Source organism: Penaeus japonicus, unplaced genomic scaffold (assembly GCF_977035675.1).
Source record: "Penaeus japonicus unplaced genomic scaffold, GWHDUDI00000001_assembly GWHDUDI00000027, whole genome shotgun sequence".
NCBI classification, from domain to species: domain Eukaryota; kingdom Metazoa; phylum Arthropoda; class Malacostraca; order Decapoda; family Penaeidae; genus Penaeus; species Penaeus japonicus.
Window position 1 is genome coordinate 16,774,006 of NW_028234429.1, and position 15,000 is coordinate 16,789,005.

The 15,000-nt window shown below is 45.9% G+C and overlaps 1 protein-coding gene across 10 annotated transcripts in view; it reads left to right on the forward strand.

Annotated features, from left to right (window-relative positions):
* The first annotated feature begins 13,230 nt into the window (after positions 1 to 13,230).
* dop (microtubule-associated serine/threonine (MAST) protein kinase dop) overlaps positions 13,231 to 15,000 on the forward strand; it is a 235,439-nt gene continuing 233,669 nt past the window's right edge. For all 10 annotated transcript variants that reach the window (XM_086552674.1, XM_086552680.1, XM_086552673.1 and 7 more), the window contains exon 1: positions 13,231 to 13,342. The gene's annotated coding sequence lies outside the window, so the exon portion shown is untranslated. The remainder of the gene's footprint in view (positions 13,343 to 15,000) is intronic.

A 15,000-nucleotide genomic window follows, 5' to 3' on the forward strand; every position in this document is an offset into this window, starting at 1 on the left:
GAGGAAGGTGGAAAGGGGACAGGAAAATGGAAGGGGAAGGGGAAGGGGAAGAATATTGGGAAGAAGATGGAAGGGGAGATAAGTAAGTAAAGGTAATTTCTTTCGTATCTTCACTATATATGGTATATGTATGGTGTTGGGTGGTGGTGGTGGGGGGGGGGGGTTGGCTCTCTACACCACAAGTATTTTTTTATCGTATTTTCTGAGTAGGGGTGGGGGTGGGGGTGGCAGGGAAGGGATTAGGATGGGGAGGGGGGGAGAGGATTAGTTTCCTTGGTATTTCCACGTAAGTCGGGAGAGGGAGAGGAGGAGGGGGGAAGGGAGGAAGGGGGATGTCAATATCTCTTTGATATTATGAGTCATTTATTTTCTGTTATTTCTTTGTTATGATGGTTATTATTTTTTTGCTTGTTTTTACATTTTATTCATTTTTTTCATTTTTTTAGTATATTTGATTGAATATGAGTAAGGTGGTTTGTTTGCTTGTTTGTTTTATTTAAGATAAATTTTGTTTGTGGATTTGTATCTTGGTTTTTAATTCCCCTTGTAAAGGTTTCATTGAGAGTTTTGATTACATGTATTGTTTGATGTTATTGAGAGTATTGTGTAATTATTTTTATTATATTTTATTACTATCATTATTCGTCTTTTTATCATTATTTACACTATTATTATCATAGATATATTTTTATTGCTATTATTTTTATATATATTATTTGTATTATCATCATCAATCATCACCATCATCATCATCACTATCATCATCATCACCATTACCATCATCACTATCATCATCACTATCATCACCATCACTATCATCATTACTCACTACTGTTGTTTTCCTTTTCTTTTCTTTGTCTGTATGGTGCGCTGACACCATCTAGTGATCAAGTGCCGAGTGAAACCTGAATGGTTTTTCGTTTTTTAATTAACTTTCTAGGTCTAGTATTTCATCCCCGTGCAACACTACTCGAAGGTTTGAAGAGGAAGTAATTCAATGAATTATATTTTTCATTTTGTCGTTATTCAAAGTCATAAAGCACAGCATTTTTCCTTGTTTCCCCTTGTGATCTTTGTTATAACCTGTTTAGAATTTGGATATTGTTTTTTTTTTAATACGTTGTACGTTATTTTCAATTCGTTTGGAAATGTAGCGTGTAATTTTTTGTTGATTTTTGAGAAAGCCTTTCAGAATAGACAACATGCAACGTTGCAAAAATACGGCATAGTGTATTTCCTTCTTATGTTTTTGTTATAACAACATTGTATTTGTTGTTTTCTCTTGTCGAATTTTCCCTTTTTTTCCCCAAACCACAAAAAAAAAATATTTTTTTCCCATTCGTCCTCTAACGTGTTGCATCCTTTCTCTTTCATTGCAGGTAAGAGTCGTGCAACTGCCGGATGCGGTCCTCGCGTGCAGTAAGTGACTTTTTTTTAGAGTAATGGGAGTACAGAACGTATCGTGGAGTTTCAAGATGGAGTGGAAAGGAATTTGTTGTAAGTTGGTTGTTTTTAAGGTCTGTTTTAAGTTATTTTCTTCGAGTTTTTTAGTCTGTAAGTGGAAATTACGGGTAAGTGGTTGGTTTTAAGTTTTAAGTTTTTACGTATTTGGGAGGATTTTTCATGTTTGTTGGTAAGTTTGTTGTTCCTCCACATTTTTTTAGGGAGTAAAAACATCTTAAAGTGAACATTTCGAATGATTATTGGCGAGACGAATTTTTCCTTCCTAAGTTTTCAAAAATATGTGAAGGAAAAAAGAGGAAGATAGAAAAGCCATGAAGAAGGAAAGCAACGAATAGATAGAAAAAGAGTGATGAATCTAGAAATAAGGAAATATAAAAATGAACAAAGAACGACAAAGAAAGTAATGGACATGTAGATAAAGAAAAAAACAAAAACAGAAGAGAAGGAAAACTGCGGCACAAAGACAGCGAAACCAAACCCGCGCACCACATCCCCCCTCCCCTCCCCCCACCCCGACCAATTAGCATCTAGAAGAGGCATGCAGCTCAGCCCAAGACAGATGTTCAAGATGTTCCCCAACGCCCGTCTTGCGCGCTCCGAGAGTCATGCATTAGACATCAGGTGTTGCAGAGGACGTTGCGCTTGCAAGATGGATGGCGGCGCGGCAGCGAGCAGACGAGACGCGACGCGACGCGAGCGGACTTACGTCGGTCTACCTGCGGGGGAAATGGCCCGAGGCGATGTGTGCTGCGAATGGGAGTGGTTGTGCTGGGGAGAGGGAGAGGGGGTGGGGGTGGGGGTCGGTGGATGGGGAGTGGTGGGGGTGGGGAGAGTGGGGGTGGGGGAGGGTGGGCGTGTGTTTTGTGTTTGAGTGCGAGGGGGAGGAGTGGGAGAGGGACTCTGACAGGGATAAGGACAGGGATAGGGATAGGGATAGGGATAGGGACAAGAGAGAGAGAGAGAGATAGAGAGAGAGAGAGAGAGAGAGAGAGAGAGAGAGAGAGAGAGAGAGAGAGAGAGAGAGAGAGAGAGAGAGAGAGAAAGAGAAAGAGAAAGAGAGGAATTAAACAGAGTGAGAGTCAGTTTGAGTGTAAGGGAACGAGAGAGAGAGAGTAGAGAAGCGGAGAGAGAGAGAGAGCCTGCACGCGTTTGTTTGTCAGCAGGTGATGGATAGCAGATAAGAGCTCACTCAATAATTCACATTTATCCTTGCAAGTGCATGAAGTGCTCTGCATGTTAAGTGGAGCTAGTGATCATAACATATAACTTTGTTAATCCTAGTTTAGCATCAAATCTCAAAATCCATTTGGCTGGCGGGAAGCTGTTTCATTAAATTGAGACTGAGTGAGTGGGTGAGTAAGTGAATGAAGAGGGGAGTGAGTGAGGGAGTGAATGAAGAGGGGAGTGAGTGAGTGAGGGAGGGAGAGGGAGAGGCACAAAGGCTCTTCCACCTAGCCTCCCTCCACCTCCCTCTCTTCCTCTCCCCCTCTTCTCCCTCTCTCCTTCTCTCCCTCTCTCCTTCTCTCCTTCTCTCCTTCTCTCCTTTTCCCTCTCGCCTCGCCTTACCTCCCTCCACTCCCCATCTCTCCCTCTCCCCCTCTCCCCCTCTCCCCCTCTCCCCCTCTCTCCTTCTCTCCCTCCCTCCCTCTACTCCCTCTCGCCCCGCCTCACCTCCCTCCACTCCCCCTCTCTCCCTCTCCCCCTCTCTCCCTCTCCCCCTCTCCCCCTCTCCCTCCCTCGGTCTGCCTCGCTACCGGCCATGACACACTCGAAGCAGGAAATGAAACTGAATCTTTTCTCTTGTTTCTATTTTTATTTTTTATTCTCTCTCTCTCTCTCTCTTTCTCTTTCTCTTTCTCTCTCTCTTTCTCTTTCTCTCTCTCTTTCTCTCTCTCTCTCTCTCTCTCTCCACCACTCACTATCTCTCTCAATCTATCTCCATCTCATCTTCGTCCATCTCTCTCTCATCCTCATCTTTCCTCTCTCTTCTCTCTCCTCTCTCCTCCCTCCTCTCTCTCTCTCTCTCTCTCTCTTCTCCTCCTCTCTCTCTCTCTTTCTCTCTCTCTCTCTCTCTCTCTCTCCTCTCTTCTCTCTTCCCTCTTCCCTCTCCTCTCTCGCTGCGCAGATCTCTTCTTTCTTCTCTCCTCTCAATCAACCTCTCTTCAAAATAAAATAATCTCTCTCAATCTATTTCTCTCCTCTCTCTCTCTCACATCTCCGGGCTGGGCGGGATTCCCCTCTCTCTCTCTTCTCCTCTCTCTATCCTCTCTCTATCCTCTCTCTCCTCTCTCACCGACACTCTCTCTTTTTTTTTTTTTTCTTGCACTCTCTCTCTCTGTCTCTCTCTCTCTCTTTCACTCTCTCTCTCTCTTCTCTCTCTCTCTCTCCTCTCCTCTCTCATCTCTCTCTCTCTCTCTCTCTCTCTCTTCTATCTCTCTCTCATCTCTCCCTTCGGTCTTCTCTCTCTCCTTTCTCTCTCTCTCTTCTGCTCATCTCATCTCTCATCTCTCTCTCCCTCTCTCTTCTCTTCTCACCATCTCCTCTCTCACTCTACTCCACTCTCCCTCTCTATCTTCTCTTAGATATAGTGCTGTCTATCTATATCAGTTCATGTATATATATATATATAAAACAATATATATATCGATCATAATAACATATATCTTTAGTTATACAAAAATTAAATAAGAGTAGAAGATATCTCAAGATATAAAGACCCGCCCTCAATCTTGCAGCATTACGCCCCATGTTCATGTTTGAGATAGTCCCTTGTTAACGTGCCCCCCCCCCCCCATATTCCCTCTCTCCCGGTTTTTTTTTTTTTTTTTTTTTTTTTTTTTTTGCGGGGGGGGTGAGTGTCTTGATTGATTGATTACTGTATGTTGCAAATAGATATATATAAATAAGTAGATAGGTAGATAAATAGGTCAGTATTCTTTTTTCTTTTACATGGATCGATCCCATAATACATATTTTATTATTGTCTGATCTTATGAAGCTTATTTATCCCCTTTCCTCCTTTTCATTTTTTTCTTTATTGTTTATTTTCTTTATTTTTGTTGTATTTTTTATCTTTATTTATTTATTTATTTATTTATTTTTTTGCTATAATTAAAAGAAAGGAATAAAAGAGGAACAAAAAGCGACGGAAATGAAAAGGTAAAGGAGGAAGCAAGGTACGAAAGACCTTCGGAAAAAAATAGGTTGTATATAAAAAAAAAAAAAAATCGCTCAGTCATAGTGCAATTGAATCATTTTGTTTTATTATATTTCTTATTTTCTTATATATTTACAAAGGACATAGATAATGGAATCTCTAACGCAAGCAAGCACAAATAAACTAAGCAAACACACGCAGGCTAACACCGTCGCCTCCCTATTTGCGGGTGAAATTAGTATGGAGCTTCTTTTTTAGGGTGGGGGGAGGGGGGGATTTAGCAGAGATTATAGTTCTCTTTTTTTTTTCTTTTTTCTTTTTTTTTTTTCTTGTTCGTCTTGCGGAAGTGAGGCTGGGGCAATGCCATTCATATGAACATTTTTTTTTCTTTTGTGGGTTCCTCGTGACGCACAATCGTATCCTTCGATTGGGCCTCGAATTTTTTTTTTTCCCCAACGCCTTTTCGTCTTTCGACAACTTTCCAACATTTTGCTGTCGTAATTGGAGTCATAGTAAAGGGAGGAAGCTCGATTCTTTTTCTTTTTTTTTCTTCATTGAAAGTATTTTATTTAACTCGAGTATTGCCCAGACTGCTTTTGCGTTATATTTTATAGAATTATCTTGCCCCTTTTCCATCTCCCTTCAAAAATGGTGGTGGTGGGGGGAGGGGTTAAATAAGCATCGACATGTTATCATTAGGGGTTATATCAGTCGATGGCGGATGTTTTTATTTCTGAATATCCCCCTCTCGGTTCTCTCCCTTTACAGCATAATGCATCAGACCTTCTTGGGGTTGAAAATTGATACTGTATTGGTATAAATACATTATAGGTACAGAAGATATAAGCTTTGAGAATAATACGGATATCTTGGATGACTTTGTAAAGAGCGGTCGCGTGTTGTTTAGTCTGTTGGTTTTCGTTTTCTTTCGACTTATGTTTCCCGTTTTCTTTCGAATTGGGATGATTTTTTTCTTTGCTTTCTTATTCTTTATGTTCTTTTGAGGACCTGTATAGCTGAGTAATTATTTCTAGCCTGTAAAGTAGTTTCTTTTTTCTTTCTATTTTCTTTGTTAATTATTATTATTTTTATTATTATTATTATTTTTTTTTTTACTCAAATATGAATAAGATTTTTTCTTCTGGACTTTTGTTTGTTTAGAATTTTGTTGGAATTACATGTAGCTTTTTTGTGTGTTCTTATTAATTATCAAATATAGATTTTACGGACGGGAAGCCTTGTAACAATGAACATCATTATCATATTGCATTTCGATAGCTTCAATCGAGCCGCGTGTGTGCATTCTCAACACCATGTTTTATGCAACACCGCTTTTTTTCCCCTCCTGTTTATGCAACGTCGATTTCAACATCAATGGTTTCCCGCGCCACCCCTTGAAGGAGTCCCTTGCAATGAGACGCTTAGCCTTGCTCCACTTGACGCGGGATTATGCGGACGACACGGCATGGATGATTCGGCTACACTGGGGCGGGGGTATGTGGATTCATGTGGGCATTTGCGTGTGTTTGTGTGTGTTTTACTTGTATTTACGTACACGGTTTCCGTGCGTACATACACGCACGCACGCGCACATGCATGCACACACGTGCACGCACACACGTGCACGCACACACGTGCACGCACACACACGTGCACATGCACATGCACGTACACACGCACACACACGCGCACGCATACGCACACGCAATACACACACAACACGCAGATGAATAGAGTGGCTTTAGGCAATAGGAGACTAATAGTGAGGATATCAAGTGAAAATGCTGATGAGGATGTCAATGAATCCGTCAGTTGGACTATTAATGATGATGTCGGTGCTGATGTCATTCAGAATGTCACTGAAAATATCCATGTGGATGTCAATGCATACGTCGACGAGAAGGATAATGAGCATGCCAGTGATGATGTCAGGAATAATACCAATACGGATGTCAACGAGGATGTCAGTCAGTCGAGGATGCAAGGCTCTGTGGCAAAGGCGAGGCGAGGGGAGGCGAGACAGCTGCTTGCGAGTGCGTGCTTGCCCCCCCCCCCCCCAGGAACTACGCCGAGCCAGGAAGCTTTTGTAGGGCAAGCCTTTACGCTGAAATATGTGCGGCGGCCGCCTCGCACTTTCACTTTCTGTCTCGCTCCTTTTTATCTTCTTTTTTTCTCTCTCTTCCTTCTTCTTTTACTTTATCGATTCTTTTTTTCTCTCACTTCCTTCTTCTTTTACTTTATCGACTTCTTTTCTTTGTAAGTTCTTGTTCTTTTCTTTGTAAGCTCTTTTTCTTTTGTTATTGTTATTTTGTTTGTTGTGTGTTTTCTGTGATTTTGTATATTTCTTACCCTTTTGCGTCTTATTCTTATTCTTGTTTCGTTCTGTTTTCTTTTCTTCTTTTTTTATTACCCTCCGTATTCCCCCCACACCACCTCTCTGTTCTCGTGTTTCCGCCCATGTCTCAATAACAAATAACAAGTAACGTTTTTCACACGCCCTTCTGACGACTCCCGCGTGGCCACGTGTTGTTCCCGCAGTGCCAACGCGCAGTGCTAGGGGAGGGGGGAGGGGGGAGGGGTGGGGGAACAGGGGAGGGAAGATGGGAAGGGTAAGAGGAAGGGGAAAGGGGAAAGATAGGAAGAGGGAAGAGGGAGGTGGGGAGAGGTGTAAGAAGAGAGGAGAATGGAGGAGAGGGGAGAAGTGCCAGAGGAGGGGGGAGGGGTGGGGAAACAGGGGAGGGAAGATGGGAAGGGTAAAAGGAGGGGGAAAGGGGAAAGATAGGAAGAGGGAAGAGGGAGAGGTACAAGAAGAGAGGATAAAGGAGGAGAGGGGAGGGTGGAGAAGAGGGGAGGAGGGGGCGCGCAAGGTGCTGCGCTCTGTGGACAGTTAGAGGAAATAGAAAGAGAGCGTTAGAGTGTAGGATAACGTAGCGTAGATGAGAGAAGGGAGGAGAAGGTGAAGGAAGAGGGGGGGGGGGGAAGAGAAGGACGAGGTGAAATGGAGGGGGGGGGGGAAGGGGGGGGGGGGGTGGGTGGCTGAGGTGTGCTGTTGGTGCTGATGGCTAGCACATAGTTATTGTTAGCCGTCGCTCCCCTCCCCCCTATGGCGCAGGAACTAATCCATAAAAATCGGTCTCTGTCTCCCTCTCGAAACTTCACGACGCGTACCCGGTCACGAGATGAAAGGAAGGAAGAGGTGGAAGTGGAGGTGGAGGTAGAGATAGAGGTGGAGGAGGTGGAGGTAGAGGTAGAGGTGGAGGTGGAGGTGGAGGTGGAGGTGGAGGAGGAGGTTGACGTTTACCTCTTTCTCGCCCCCACTCCCTATCCCTCTCCGTTATCTCTCGTTTTCCCCTTAGTCTTGTCTTGTTTTCTATTCTCTTTTTATCTCTTTTCTTCTTATATCTTCTCTTCTTTTCATTTCCCTTTAGTTTTCTTCCCTTCTCATTACATCCCACTCTTTCACTCCCCTTTCTTCCCCTTTCCTTCCTTTCTCTTCCCTTCCCTTCCCTTTCCCTCCCCTCTCTTCCCTTCCCTTACTTTCCATTCCCTTCTCTTCTCTTCTCTTCTCTTCCCGTTCCTTCCATTCCCTATCTTTCCCCTCCCTTCTCTTCTCTTCCCTTCCCTTCCCTTCCCTTCCCTTCCCTTCCCTTCCCTTCCCTTCTCTTCCCTTCCCTTCCCTTCCCTTCCCTTCCCTTCCCTTCCCTTCCCTTCCCTCCCCTCCCCTCCCCTCCCCTCCCCTCCCATCCCCTCCTATCCCATCCCCTCCCCACCCCATCCCTCCCTTCCCTTCCCCTCCCCTCCCTTCTCTTCCCCTTCCTTTCCTTTCCTCAAAACACTAAAACGATGCCGTCATCAAAAGGCGCGGGCACACAGGTGTTTGTTCCTTGCTTGTGCGTGGGTCACGTGACGACCAGGCTGGCTTGAGTTAATTGAGAGAGGGATGGAGAGAGAGAGAGAGAGAGAGAGAGAGAGAGAGAGAGAGAGAGAGAGAGAGAGAGAGAGAGAGAGAGAGAGAGAGAGAGAGAAAATGGATAAGAGATAATTTGAAAGGCAGGAGAAACGGACGAGAATAAGGCCGGAAGAAAGGGAAAAAAACAAAAAGAAAAAGAAAATAGAGAATATGCAAATGAAGGGGAGGCTCAAGAGGGAGATGCTGGAATGTTACCTGGATCACATGTCCCACCCCTCTGACCCTCCCCTCCCCTCCCCTCCCCTCCCAGTGCCACATCCGAAGAGTCACGTGACCTCACAGGAACCAAGGGGAAACATGCCATCTGTTCGATCACGTGATTACGTTTTTTTTTTTCTTTTGATTACCTCCCTCCCCCTCCCCCCTCCCCCCTCCCCGTATCCAAATTTATCCGAATGCGCAAGGAATCATGCACGTGAATGACTATATTCACAACCATGTGGTCGTCTGGTTGCAATTGCCATGCACAGGTGTTTTCCCTTGCGACAAGTGCCAGGGCGTGAATCATGCAGTTGGTGGGGAGGGGAAGGGGAAGGAAGGAGGAGGAGGGCAAGGGCAAGGGAGGGAGGAAAAGGGGGAAGGGGAGAAGGGAAGCGGAGGGGGATGGGGTGGGGGGTGGGGCAGGGGACATGTGTCATGCTTGGGCCTGTTTTGTCTGGGTCAAAGGGTGGGGAGGGGGAGGGTAGAGGTAGGAGGGGGGGCTAAGAAAGGGGGTAGTGAGGGTGTTGCAAAGGAGTTGGGTGGGGGGTAGATGACTCATCACGCTCAGCAGTGAGAAGGGAGGTTTTAGAGTGGGGGTTTTAAGGGGGGGCAGGGGGCAGGGGGCGGGAGGGGATTAGGTGGTAGTGGGAGTGGGGGATGGGAGGTAGGGGGGTGGTGGGGGGTTGTGTGGGAGGGGGGAGGGGTTGTTACAAGTCCTCGAGTGAGTCAGCAGATTAAGTATTATTTGATATAGGCGACTAGCAAGTCCTCTGCCAAGTGTCGCCGTCTTACTTACCCAGTTTAGAGGTTGGAAGGGGGGGGGGGGGTAGAGACGCCATACGAACGCACTTGTATGTTGTGTGCGTGCGTGTGTGTGTGTATGTGTGCGTGTGTGTGTAAGTGTGTGTGTAAGTGTGTGTGTGCGTGTGCGTGTGCGTGTGCGTGTGCGTGTGCGTGTGCGTGTCTGTGCATTTAGATGAGCATATTCTCCCTTTTTCTCTCTCCTCCTTTTTTCCTTTCCCCCTTTCTCTCTCTCCTCCCTTCTCTCTCCTCTCCTCTCTCTCCTCCCCTCTCTCTCCTCCTCCTCTCTCTCTTTCTCCTCACTCGCTCTCTCCCTTCATTCCTCGCCCTCCACCCCTCTCTTCCTCGCTCCCTCACTTATATCTATCTATCTATCTCTCCTCTCTTTCTCTCCTTCTCCCTCCCCATCTCCCTTTCCTTCTACCCCCCACTTCTTCTCCTATTCCCACTGCCCCTTTTTCTCCCTCTTCCTCATCCTCTCCCACTCTCTCTTCCTCATCCTCTCCCACTCCCTCTTCCTCTTCCCTTCCTCTTCTCTACCTTGGCCTCTCGCGTTTGTAATGATCTATTAAAGTGGATGGAAAATGCTTTCATTTCTCGTGTTTCGGTTTAGAAAATATTTTTCTTTACGTTCGAGTGATTTTTTTTTCATATCAAAAAGAAATAGCTCGGAAAGAGAGGCGGGGAATGAAGGCCAAATAAAAGCGTTTTTTTTTTTTTTTTTTTTTTTTTTTTTTTTGTGTGTGTGTGTGTGTGTGTGTGTGTGTGTGTGTGTGTGTGTGTGTGTGTGTGTGTGTGTGTGTGTGTGTGTGTGTGTGTGTGAATGTGAATGAATGAATGTATGTATGTATGTTCGTATGTTCGTATGCTCTCATGTGTGTATGCGTACATACGTGCTTGTGTGTAAAGGTACGTTCTGGCTGGTGAACGCAGATAGTACTTAAAGTGATAAGGTTCATAAAAGCATAGGGAGTGGAAGGCAGGTGAGAGGAGTAGACGTCAGGGAGAGTAAGAGAAGTAGTCGGTGAGTCAGCAAGAGACAGTGAGGAATAGGGAGAAAGGAGAAGGTGAAGAGGAATTTATTGGAACGGGAAGAAGAGTGACGAGAGTTGGAAAAAAAGATAAAGATATATATATATATATATATATATATATATATATATATATATATATATATATATATAAATAATGTAATTTAACGAAGGGAGGGGAATAAGGGAGGATGATAAGCAAAGGAGGGAAGGAAGGAAAGCATAGAAGTGAAGGAGGGGAAGGGAGGAGAAGGAAGGGAAAGGACGAAAAAGAGGAAGAAATAAAAGTTAAGGCAATATAGGGGAGGAAGGGAAAGGAAAGGAAGGGGGGGAAGGGAGGAAGAGAATGGTAAAGGACGTGCGAAGTGCATAAACAACCGCAATGATGGCTCTATTTGGCACTCGCTTGCTCTCTGGGTATGCAAATGATCACGGGGGAGGGGGGTGGAAGAGTGGTGTGGGGGTGAGGGGGGAAGGGGGGAAGGGGGGAAGGGGGTCGAAGAACAGGTGAACGGAACAGATTATCGATTTCACTGAGGGCCAAGGGAGGGATAAATATATAGAGGGAGCAGAGTGGGCGGGGGGGTGTAGGGAACGGGAGGGGGGGTAAGGAACAGGGAGGGGGAGGGGGAGGGGTGGGGTTGCTATGGGATGTAATGTTTTTGTCTTCATTTCCATCCCATTATTTCGCTGTATGGTCTGTATTGTTATTTTGAGATGGGGGCGAAGGCTCTCTCTCTCTCTCTCTCTCTCTCTCTCTCTCTCTCTCTCTCTCTCTCTCTCTCTCTCTCTCTCTCTCTCTCTCTCTCTCTCTCTCTCTCTCTCTCTCTCTCTCTCTCTCTCTCTGTGTGTGTCTCACTATCACTATCACTGTGTGTGTGTGTGTGTGTGTGTGTGTGTGTGTGTGTGTGTGTGTGTGTGTGTGTGTGTGTGTGTGTGTGTGTGTGTGTGTGTGTGTGTGTGTGTGTGTGTGTGTGTGTGTGTGTGTATGTATGTGAGTGTTTGTATTTATTTAGAAAACACAGAAACACAATCTACTATCATAAAATGAGTAAAATCAGCTAAAAAGTAAAACAGATGCAGAGATGTAAACAAACGAAGATTTTAAAAACTAAATTCCAACCGCTGAAACCCATTGAAAAGGTCCTCCTTCGGATCAACATGCAACATTGCCAGTAAAAAGGAACCTTGAAATCGGGACCTCATAACGTCGACCTTCAACAGTGCTGTTATAGTGCGCGCGTTCGGCCGATGGTGAGGATGGTGTCGACTGTAGGGGAGATGGTGAGAGGGAAAGTGACGTATGTGAGAGTAAGATACAGAGAAAGATAAGAATGGGCGATTTTAAAGAAAGGAATGAACGAGAAGAGAAAAGGAAACAAAAGGGATTAAATAAGCCCGTTTTCTTCGAGGGAATGAAAGAGAGGGGAAGCTTGTGTAAAAGGGATAGGGAAGACAGGATAAATGGGATGATAGACAAGACATGATAAGTGGAGGATAGAGAAGACATGATAAGTGGAGAACAGAGAAGACATGAAAAGTGGAGGACAGAGAAGACATGGTAGGTGGAGACGGGGATAATGAATAAATTATGAATGGTAATTAACACGTGATGAGGAATGAATAATTAGAATAAGGAAAGAAAGAAAAAAAGTTATCTTCGCTGGAGAAGAAGGGAAAAAAAACTAGTAATGGTGAGAAGAGGTAAAAAATAGAGGTTAAAGAGGATCGTAAAGAGGAAGAGAGAAATGGAAGGAGGATTAAGAAGAAAAAGAAGAAAAGAGCGAAAGAAATGTCGTTTAATTACGTCGTTCGATACCTATAAAAAAAAAAAAAAAAAAAAGGGAATCCTGGACTAGGAAGGGAATAGGTTGCGAGAGGAGTTACCTGTGAGAGTGGGGTGGGAGTGGGGGTTAGGGGGTGGGTGGGGGGTAGAGTCCTCGCTCGCTCTCTCGCGCCCCGTGTGTGTGTGTGGCTCTGTGCGTGCGTTCGTAGGTGCGTGCGTCAATAGGTCTCGGGCCTCCTCTCTCTCTCTCTCTCTCTCTCTCTCTCTCTCTCTCTCTCTCTCTCTCTCTCTCTCTCTCTCTCTCTCTCTCTCTCTCTCTCTCTCTCTCTCTCTCTCTCTCTCTCTCTCTCACTCTCCCTCTCCCTCTCCCTCTCCCTCTCCCTCTCCCTCTCCCTCTCCCTCTCCCTCTCCCTCTCCCTCTCCCTCTCCCCTCCCTCCCACTCCTAACTCCCTACCTTTTCTTCCTCCCGTAAGCCACCATGTGCTCCCTTTTCTCTCTCTCTCTCAGTCGCTTCCTCCCTCCCATCCTTCTTTCCTCACACACACACTCACTCACTCACTCACTCACTCACTCACTCACTCACTCACTCACTCACTCACTCACTCACTCACTCACTCACTCACTCACTCACTCTCTCCCTCCCATCCCTCTTTCCTCCCTCCCTCCCTCTTCACCCCTTCCCTCCTATCCTCTCCTCCCTCTCCTTCCGTCCCGTCCGCCACCAAGAACCTCCTCCCCTCCCTCCGTCCCTTCCTCCCACCCTCCCGTGCCTCCCCCCCCAGCACCACTGCCACCACCACCAGCGTCCCGACAGCCACCAGTTGTACCTTGGCTGTGGTGATGCGCGGTGTACCCTGGTTTCGTTGCGTGCCCGGGCTCACGCGCTGTCGTTTCTGTTGCACCGACCACCGCTGAAGGAGTGTGTGTTTGTGTTAGTGTTACGTTTACGTTTTCGTTGTGTTGTGTTTGGTTATCTTTTGTTGGTGGTGTGTGTTTTATACTCGTTTTGATTTCGATGTGTGTTTTTTTTTTTTTATTATTATTTTTTTTTGAGAGGGGGTTTCCATAAGGGTGATATGTGTGGGATGTCCCGCGTGTGCTGTGCTATGCTGTGCTGTGCTGTGTCCGGTGCTCAGGTGCTGAAGTGGACGTGGAAAGGAGAGCTATTTTGATATGAAAAAAAGACACTGTGGCTATGAATATATATTTTTTTAAAATGGTGTGCTTATGATTTTGGTCAGCCTGTCTGAAAGTGTTTTTTTTTCTTCTTCTGATTTAGTTTTTTTTTCTGTAATTTACTCTGTATTGATCGAAAAGAAAGTGGATAGTCGCTGTGATTATTTTAATTCCTGCCTGTTATTTATGTTTTGTGATTCCCAGTGAATCGTGAAGGAACGCAGTTGACCGCAAACACCCGGAAAAAAATGAAAGGAAGACGAGAAAAAAGAGAGGCGAGTTGTCCCCTACTCGCCAAGAATGATTAAAATAAATGAGAATAATGAAACAAAACGAAAACCAACCCACGAGTCGGCCACAGTGACGCCCACTGCACAGTACCCGCGCACACGACGGTCACGGTCCTCGGGTAAGGAGAACCGGACTTGAACCCGACCTCCTGACCCGATCCGACCCGACCCGGCCCAACCCCTGACCCGACCTCCGACTTGTGCTTGCCTAGCCATCGGTCGGCGTGTGAACATGGGTGAAAAGCAGGTACCTTGAGAGAGAGACAGAGAGAGAAACACACACGCGAGTACCTGGCGGTTTTTCGAGAAGAGGAGAGAAGAACCTGGAACGGAGGTTCTCGAGAGGTTCTGTACCTGGTGACTGGTGGGGTGGGGTGGGGGGGATCCTGTGTTCTTTACCTCTTCCTTCTCGTCCTTCTCCCTTCTCTCCCTCCTTTCTTTTCTCTTTTATCCTCTCCCTTTTCCCCTCTTTCCTTTCCCGTCTCCTGCCCACCCCCCTCTTTTTAATTCTCAACCCTTTCCCTTGTTTCCTATCTCTTTTTCTCTCCTATTCTCCTTTTTAACTCTCCTCCAGCTCTGTCCTCTCATTTCCCTTCTTTTCTCGTATTTATTCTTTCTTTTTTCTTTCCTCTTCTCCTCTTTTCCATCCCTCTCCTTCTTTTTATTGCTACCCCCATCCCTCTCCTCCCCTCTCTATCCCCTCTTTTCTCTCTCCTAGCTCTCTCCTTCCATCTCTTCCCTCTCCCTATTCTCCCCTTCCTTCTTCCCTTCTTCCTTCCATCTTCTCTCCTACGCTCTTCGGTGTCACCTCTATTTTTCCTCTTCTCCCTTACCCTCTTCCCTTCCCTTCCCTATCTCCCCTACTTTCCCTCTTCTCTCCTTCCCTCCTTCTTCTTCTTCTTCTCTTCCTCTTCTTCTTCTCTTCCTCCTCCTCCTCCTCCTTCTCCTCCTCCTCCTCCTCCTCCTCCTCCTCCTCCTCCTCCTCCTCCTCCCCCTCCACCTCCTCCTCCTCCTCCTCCTCCTCCTCCTCCTCCTCCTCCTCCTCCTCCTCCTCCTCCTCCTCCACCTCCACCTCCACCTCCTCTCCCTCCTCTCCCTCCTCCTCCACCTCCTCCTCCTCCTC